Source organism: Sturnira hondurensis, unplaced genomic scaffold (assembly GCF_014824575.4).
Source record: "Sturnira hondurensis isolate 20B ecotype Veracruz unplaced genomic scaffold, ASM1482457v3 Scaffold0013515, whole genome shotgun sequence".
Lineage (NCBI taxonomy): Eukaryota > Metazoa > Chordata > Mammalia > Chiroptera > Phyllostomidae > Sturnira > Sturnira hondurensis.
In genome coordinates this window covers 3,219,335-3,227,676 of record NW_028086146.1, presented here as the reverse complement: position 1 = coordinate 3,227,676, position 8,342 = coordinate 3,219,335, and the positions used below count along the sequence as shown (strand labels likewise).

At 45.1% G+C, this 8,342-nt stretch overlaps 1 protein-coding gene across 1 annotated transcript in view; it reads left to right on the top strand.

Annotated features, from left to right (window-relative positions):
- Window positions 1–255: 255 nt before the first annotated feature.
- Window positions 256–8,342, top strand: part of TJP2 (tight junction protein 2) — a 115,432-nt gene continuing 107,345 nt past the window's right edge. Inside the window, exon 1 of the mRNA XM_037061702.1 lies at window positions 256–488. The gene's annotated coding sequence lies outside the window, so the exon portion shown is untranslated. The remainder of the gene's footprint in view (window positions 489–8,342) is intronic.

Here is an 8,342-nt window from a genome sequence, read left to right as displayed (position 1 = left end):
GCTGGACTGACTAGGCGGCCCCTGCGGCCGCAGCGCGCGCCCCGCCGCTCCGTGGCGCGAGTGAGGTCCGCCCTCGGATCTCCTCGGCACCCCAAAGTAACGCTGCAGTCCCCTCCCTCTGGGTCTCGAGGAAGCAGGTGACAGGCGCTGCCCACCCTCGTCCCCTCTGAGAGGCCACTGTCTGGCTCGCCGCCGCCCTACGCCCCACCTTGAATAAACTTTTTTTATTTCTCCCAAACCTCCAAACAGGAAATAGCCCGAGTAACAATAATACACAGGAGCGGCTGCGGAGGCCACTTGAGCCCGCCCATTCCCGGGGCAGCCTCCTGCTGTCCGACTCGGGCCAGGCGCCGCCAGCGACGCGCGCGGGGAGCACAGGGGACAGCGGCCCAGCAGCCGGCGCCGCGTGGGAGCGCGCCCCAGCGCCGCCGAGAGCCGCCCGTCTCCAGCGCCCGACTCCGCCGACCGCAGCCGCCCCCCGCCTCCAGGCGAGTACTGCACCCTCCGCCCTCTCGCTCCCGGGCCGGGGAGCGCCCGTGGAGCGTCCCGGCGCTGCCTGCCGCCCCGCGGAAATAGAGCCGCCCCAGGCGCGGCAACCCCGACTCTGGAGTCGCTAGGAAACCTTCTCCCTGCCCCAACTTTGGCAAGGGACAGATTTGCCGAGTGTGGCGGAGCGCTTGCGCCCTTGATCCGTCGTGTGGACGGAGGCGAGGGGCAATGCGAGTAAATGCGAGTTGATGCCCCCGCCCCATCCCCGATTACCTTGGCGTCTACTTTGTTAAGCACTAATTTTTTTTTGTTTCCTTTCTGGGGGATACTTAGCTGGTTTTGCTCCCCCCACCCCCGGGGGACGACAGTGCATCGTAGGGTTTCTCTTGGGTAATGGTTTGGAAGTGGGTTTGATCACGCCCCTAGGGCAACTACAGGTACCTGGGAGCTACTTTCTTTTTCCTGTCTGGCTTTGCGCCATCTCCCCTAAGGGCCGGGAATTGTCTCACTTCCTGTTGAGCTTCTGTTTAACTAGATTTAAAGGGCCTCTGAGTTTCTGTTGGCACTGCCAGCGTTGGCTGTACTACCTGGAAGGGGCAGGAGCTGGTGACTTGGTTTAGGCGGGTCGAGGGTTAGCTGAAAGCAGGTCGGGCTGCCTGAGTGGCCCGCTGAGTTTCAGCTGCGAGGCCTGAAAACTCCGCGCACCTGAGAGGCTGACTACAGTCCAGAAGGTGCCGCGCAGCCCGCAGAGCCGCGCACCCAGCGCGCAAAACTTTGGAGAATCCACATTTTTGTTGTTGTTGGTCGTTTGTAAGGGAGGGGCCGAGCTTGTGAACGAGCTGCTGGGCGTTGTCAGTTTTCTGGGGCTGTATTGAAAGGTTCTGCTATAGGGAATTCAGTCAAAACTAAGTTGAAAATCTTTATGTTGGATAAAGGCCACCGAATTCCAGGCATTCTTTGCGCTTGAGAAGGGTATTTTCAGTACTGTTCTGGAGTCTGCATGAGGTCTTTCTGCAAAGCTGCCTCTCTCAACCATTCTTATCGTCGATAGCTGATTCCTAGCCCCCCCCCCCCCCCCAGATGGGTGGGTACTCCTAGAAGCCCCCTTTGGTCGGGCCTACTATCAAAGTTTCTCAAGGCATTTTTACTTAGGGGGGTTGGTGGGTAAGCTAAGTCCTTAACCAATTTGCTTGAAAGATATGATCAACCCTCTGTTTCCCGGTGAGAGGACCTAGTTCTAGTTCTAGATGGTCAGACGGACAGAGTGACATTTACTTTCAAGTGCTCTGAGGACGTGTTGCTTGAAGTGAAGTCCACGGTCCCGCAGCGGCATCACCTGGGCACCTGTTAAAAATACAGGATCTTAGATCCCACCTTGACCCACCGAATCAAGATCCCAAAGGGATCGTTGCAAACATTTGTGCAACGTTTCAGAAGTATTAGTCTAGGTTTTCCGTTTGGCGGTGTAAGGAAGAGATCTTACGATACATTTGTGTCCAGTCCTACATTTGAACCTGTTTGCCAGACCAGGAGAAACACATCACAGCTGGTGGGTCACCGTCCCTCTACTCCAGGGTGGCAGGCTCGTGCACGGTTTGGACGTGTGATTAGCATACTGGCTTGTGAGTTTTTTGTTTCTCTATACTTTTATTTTTACTGTTACTATTATGATTAAATATACACAACGTAAAATTTACCGTTCTAACCATTTTGAAGTGTACAGTTAAGTGGCACTGAGTACATTCACCATCTTGCGTAACCATCACCACTATTCGTTTCTAGAACGAGGGCCAATAGGCCCAAGGAGAAGCTCTGTGTCCATCAAACAACGCTCCATGTCCCTTTCATTCCAGCCCCCGAGCTTCTGGAGACCGAATACTTTTTTGTACAGAAAAGGTGGATTCGGAATGTAAAGTCAAAGTAAAATCATGCTCACAAAATGTAAACCCTTGGAGATTCCTTGGTCTCTGGCTTGGTGGACAAGGCGCTAGTTCCCGATTCTTCGAGTGCACGTGCTTCCTTTCAATAGCGGCATCCTGGACCCCTGATGGTTTCTGTGTGGGTTTGGCCGGAGAGGACCGGAGCAGTTAAGGGCTCAGACTGTGCTCTTACTAAGCCTGGTGAGATCTATCTCCGTGCTTTTGACCGGCTTTATTTTAGATGACCCATTTATATTGGCCTTAGCGTCTTTTTTTTTTTTTTTTTGGATACTGACTCAAATTCATTTTTGAAGTAGTCGGAAAAAAACTTAAGAAAAAAAGTTGGTGCTTAGTGTATAGGACGAGGGCACTGCACGACTTGAGGGAGATTTGAAATAATACTCTGAAATACCCCAGAGTCTTTTGTTTCAGTTTTAATGTTAAATGAGTCTAATGGTCCAACGACTTTTTTTCCAGTTGTAAAAATGTTTGTATAAATTAGAAAAACCTTGTAAGAATGAAAGTCATCTGCTTGAATCCACGTACAATTGTCCAGCTTGCTTGAGAACGTGCTTTTTGGTGAGAACATAAATGTGAATTGGTGGACTAATAAAAACGGTTTCATTTACGATCTAAGAGAGTAATCGTTACAGATCAGGAATGTGGTTCTGAATACACAAGCCATCAGGAATAATGGGGAGATTTAGTAAGTAGCCAAGTAGTGGCAAATTCTTCAGATTCTTCCCCAGCTTATTTTTTCCCTGACACGCTTGACTTTTCTTGTAGTTTGACTTCCCTCACAATGAGCCCATCAGCTTATGGGGAGGAACTTACAGCTTCCTTTGATTGAAAAGCCCCATTGCAATGATGAATGAAGATCATTCACGTGGGCAGAATTTAGCAGAAAATTCTCCCATTTCAGGAGACCCTTGCATTCCCCTAATTTTATATTGTGATTTCCCTTTCATTCTAGTAAGGCAAAAGAGAAAAAGTTTCCCCTCGTCTAGGGTGTTTTCTTCTGAAAAAGCTATGTAGCTCAGGGTTTTTTGTAGTCCACCCATGAGAAAAACATTCTGTAGACAGCATCCAGTGATTGGTTTTATCAACGATTCAGTGATGCCACGAGAATCACTTGGGGAGTTTATTAAACATGGAAACTGCCCCAACCACTCCAGACCGACTGAGTGAGAATCTCTTCATTGGAATCTGTGGATTTAGTCACACCTTGCGTGGCTCCAGTATGCATTTAGGTTTGGAAGTCACTCAAATAAACAATGTACACACACACACAAACTACGATGTTGGAGCATTAATCTGAAGGTGCACAGGTGTGCCAAGTCCAGCCAACACCTTTTGATATTGATCGGCTTTGTCAAGATCAGAGGTTCGGAGTTCTGAGTGTCCCAAAGAACCCCGTGGTCCCCATGGGAGACATCAAGGTGTTGGACTGCTTGATTTAGCATCTGAGAACATTTGTTGAGTGCCTATTGGGAATCAGGTATTTTCAGATACATTCTCATTAAATCTTTACATTGACGTTGAGAGAGGTATTTCTTTTTTCCCCTCATTTTACAGATGAGAAAACTGAAGCCAACCTAGGTCTTCCTAGTCTAGACCATGGTTCTGTCCATGGTTGTTCCATGTAGAATAATAAATCTCTGCATGCCAGCTTCCCGTCATCCCAAGGATCTGTGTGTTTATTAATATCTTTTGGAATGGAAGGTGCCACAAGACCTCTGATGAGTGATTATACTTGACGTGAATGTAGCATTAGTGTTCAGCTCCGAGAAAAGTCAAGTCCTGGGCATTCTCTCTATCGAGATTGGTCAGCTGTGGCCCGACAGCATCTGCCTGGCGGCCGAGAGGCTACACGTGCAGGAGAAAGGGCCCAGGAAGAACTGACATCTACCTTGACCAGCCGACTGAGGCGTCAGCCTCTTAAACTTGGAGCTACCACGTCCTGGGATGTAAAATTAGGGGAAGATAATTATCTTCCCCTATGATAGTAAGGACTCAAAAGGGCCTTATAAAAGTGCTTGTAAATTGTCAAATGATAATAAGATGCTATTATCATTTGGGAGAGATGTACAGTTCGAAGGAGACAGAAAAGTCGCAGATTTGAGTTACCTAACACTTTTTAGTTAATGAAGTTTTAAATTCTCTTCTAGCTTTAGGCCATTAAAAAAAAAACAGTAGTATTGAGATGTAATTCAGCTATACAATTTACCTACTTAAAGCATATAGTTTATTGGTTTTGAGTGTATTTACTGCCATCAGTTTTATTTTTACTGCCCCAAAAGAACAGTGCTCCTCCATGAACTCTCACACCCTTTGGCTGGCAACTCCCAATCCCGAGGGGCCCCCACCCTAAGCAACCACTAACCTACTTTGTGTCTACAGATTTGCCTCTTCTAGACATTTCCTAGAAATGAAATTATGTAACATGGGAACCTGTATGTCTGGCTTCTTTCACTTAACATAACATTTTCATGGTCTGTCTCCACTGTATCTGTGCTTTAATCTTTTTGTTGCCAAATAATATTCCATTGTATATGAACCACATTTTGTGTGGTCATCTCCTGATGGACCTTTGGGTTGTTCCTACTTTTTGGCTGTTAGGACTGATGCTTGTGTGAACATCGATGTATAGGCTGTGTGGACTTATGTTTTCATTTGTTTTGGGTACATATCTACAAGTGGAAAGCATCTGACAGTTCTATATTTAGTATGTTTAGAAACTGCCAGACTGTTTTCCAAAGTGGCTGCTTCAGTTTATAGTCCCGCCAGCAGTGTCTGAGGTTTCCAATTTTTCCACATTCTCATCAACACTTGTTGTCCATCTGTTTTTTATTTTAGCCATCCTAGTTGGTATGAAGTGGTTTTCTTTTTCTTTTTTTTAATTATCCAGTTACAGTTGTCCTGATTTCTCCCCTTCCTCCCCTTCTACCCAGCACCCTCCAATCCCTCAGGCAATCCACACACCACAGTTCATGTCCATGGGTCATGCATGTAAGTTCTTTGGCTACTGCATTCCCTGCACTGTACTTTATATCCCCATGGCTATTCTGAAACTACTTATTTGTCCTTAATCCCCTCGCCTCTTTACCTATTCCCTTATACCCCCTGCCACCTGGCAACCATCAAAACCCTCTCTGTATCCATGGTTCTCTGGCATTTTTGTTTGCTTAGTTGGTTTTTTAAATTCAGTTGTTGATAGACTTTTATTTTTTGCCATTTTATTGTCCACAGTTTTATTTGTTTTTATTTTTAACATTTTTTAAATTGTTCAAGTACAGTTTTATTGTTCACCGTTTTAGTCTTCATCTTTTTCTTAAACGAGTCTCTTTAACATTTCTTATAATATAGTTTGGTGATGGTGAACTCCTGTAGTTTTTCTCATCTGGAAAGCTCTTTGTCTGCCCTCTGATTCTAAATAATAGCTTGGCTGGATAGAGCAGTCCTGGCTGAAGGTCCTTGCTTTTCTTGACTTTGAATACTTTTTGCCAATCCCTTCTAGCCTGCAAAGTTTCTTTTGAGAAATCAGTTGACAGTCTTATGGAAACTCTTTTGTAGGTAATTAACTAATATTCTCTTACTGACTTTAAGATTCTCTCTTTATCTTTAAACTTTGACATTTTAATTATGACTTTTCTTAGAGTGGGCCTCTTTGCATCCAACTTGTTTGGGATGCTCTGTGCTTCCTGGCCTTGCATGTCTATTTCCTTCATCAAATTAGGGAAGAAGTTTTCTTTCAGTACTTTTCCAAATAGATTTCCAATTTCTTACTCTTTCTCTTCCCTTTCTGGCACTTCTATGAAGCAAATGCTGGATGTCCCAGAGGCTGCTTATACTATCATGTTTTTAAATTCTTTTTTCTTCTTTTTCTGGTTGTTCTTTGCTTCTTTATGTTCCATATCATTGATTTGAATCTTGGCTTCATCCACTCTCTTGTTGTTTCCCTGTACATTGTTCTTTATTTCAATCAGTGTATCCTTCATTTCTGACTGGATGTTTGTTTATTTATTTATTTAATATAATTTTTATTTAATTCTTGTTCAAGTATAGGTTTCTGTCTTATATTCCCAACCCTGCCCGCCCCCCGCCCCATGCTCCCCACTTCCCTCCCCTTTCCACCCCCCACCCTTAGTTATTGTCCATGTGTCCTTTATACTTGTTCATGTGAGTCCATCCCCTTTTCCCCTATGATTCTCTCCCCTCTCCCCTCTGGACCCTGTCAGCCTGTTCCATATTTGAGTGTCATTGGTCGTATTTTGCTTGCTTGTTTGGTTTGTTTAGATTCCTGTTAACGGTGAGATCATATGATATTTGTCTTTCACCACCTGGCTTATTTCGCTCAGCATAATGCTTTCCAGTTCCATCCATGATGTTGCAAAGGGTAGTAGTTCCTTCTTCCTTTCTGCGGCATAGAATTCCATTGTGTGAATGTACCATAGTTTTTTGATCCACTGACTGGATGTTTTTTATACTGCTGAGTTCCTCACCAAGTTCCTTAAGCATCCTTATAACCAGTGTTTTAAATTCTGCATCTGATAGATTGCTTATGTCCATTTCATTCAGTGGTTTTTCTGGAGTTTTGATCTGTCCTTTCTATTTTTGGCCATGTTTCTTTGTCTCTTCATATTGGCAACCTCCCCTTGTTTGTTTCTATGTGTTAGGTAGAGCTACTTTGACTCCCTGGGTTGGCAGTGTGGCCTAATGTAGTAGGTGTCCTGGAGGCACACCCTCCCCTATCACCCAAACTGGGTATTCAAAGTGTCCCTTCATGTGGGCTGAGTACACCCTTTTCTTGTGGTTGAGCCTTGTTTGCTGTTGTCAGATCAGTGGGAGGGATTTACTCAGGCCAATCAGCTGCCAGGATTGGCTGTGACCACTGACCACCAACCTCTATCCTCTGTGGAAGATCAGCTGTGCAGGGGCAGGGTGGTGGATCTCCAATGCAGTCTGTAGCAGCCCACTGGTGTTTCCTGGGTGGTGCGGGCCAAGGTCAGCCTCCACCTGTGTTTTGCCTGGAGCCACCCTCCCTGAACTATAAAACATCTGAGGTGGCTGCTGCTAGTGCTGGGCCTGGGGCTCACTGAGGCCAGCTGTCACTTGTTGGATATGATTTAGGAAGTTTTGAAGCATGAGCCAAGATCAGCCATTCATATGGAAAAGCAGCTTGGGTGGGCAGAGTCTCTGTGGTCAAACTGTGTTAGCCAGGTTGATGGAGTCTCAGATATGACACCAGCTTGCAGGTTCAGTCTCAATGGATGTGGTTTCCTTTATTCTGTAGTTGTTAGACTTCCATTCCATTTGATTTCTGACAATTCTGAGTGGTGTCCTATATTTTAGTTGTAATTTTGATGTGGTTCGAAGATGTGGTTGTGGTTGTGGTTGATGTGGTTTATCAACCATGTCTGCCTACGCTGCCATCTCGATCAGAAGTCTCGAAGTGATTTCCATTCACACTTCTCTGATGGCTACTGATGTTGAACATCTTTTCATGTGCTAGTCTTTCCTGATTTTTTAAACATTCTTTTCTAAGGGAAGACTAGATAAAGAGGAAATGCTTTTGAATAGATTCCCTAGTTTCGATAGTGTAGAAGAATACTGAAAATGTGAATTTAGCCCATTGCTCTTTTGCAGTTGATTTCAGTTTTGGCTCATCTTTTTATTTGCCTTCGGGCCTGGCCTAGTGCACGTACCATAGCACCTTATGTTCCAAAGGATTTGAGTGAAGAATTAATGAACACATAGCTTCTTGGAGGTGAGGGGGAATAAGTAGGCAGGGACATCTTTCTCTACATGCTGATTTAACGCCCACTAAAAAAGCATGTTTGTCTCAGACGTTAATAACATACCAAAAAAAGAATCCATTGATGCGAATGGTCGACATTTAAAATGCTTTACAAAATAGTATTTGGTATTGTATTG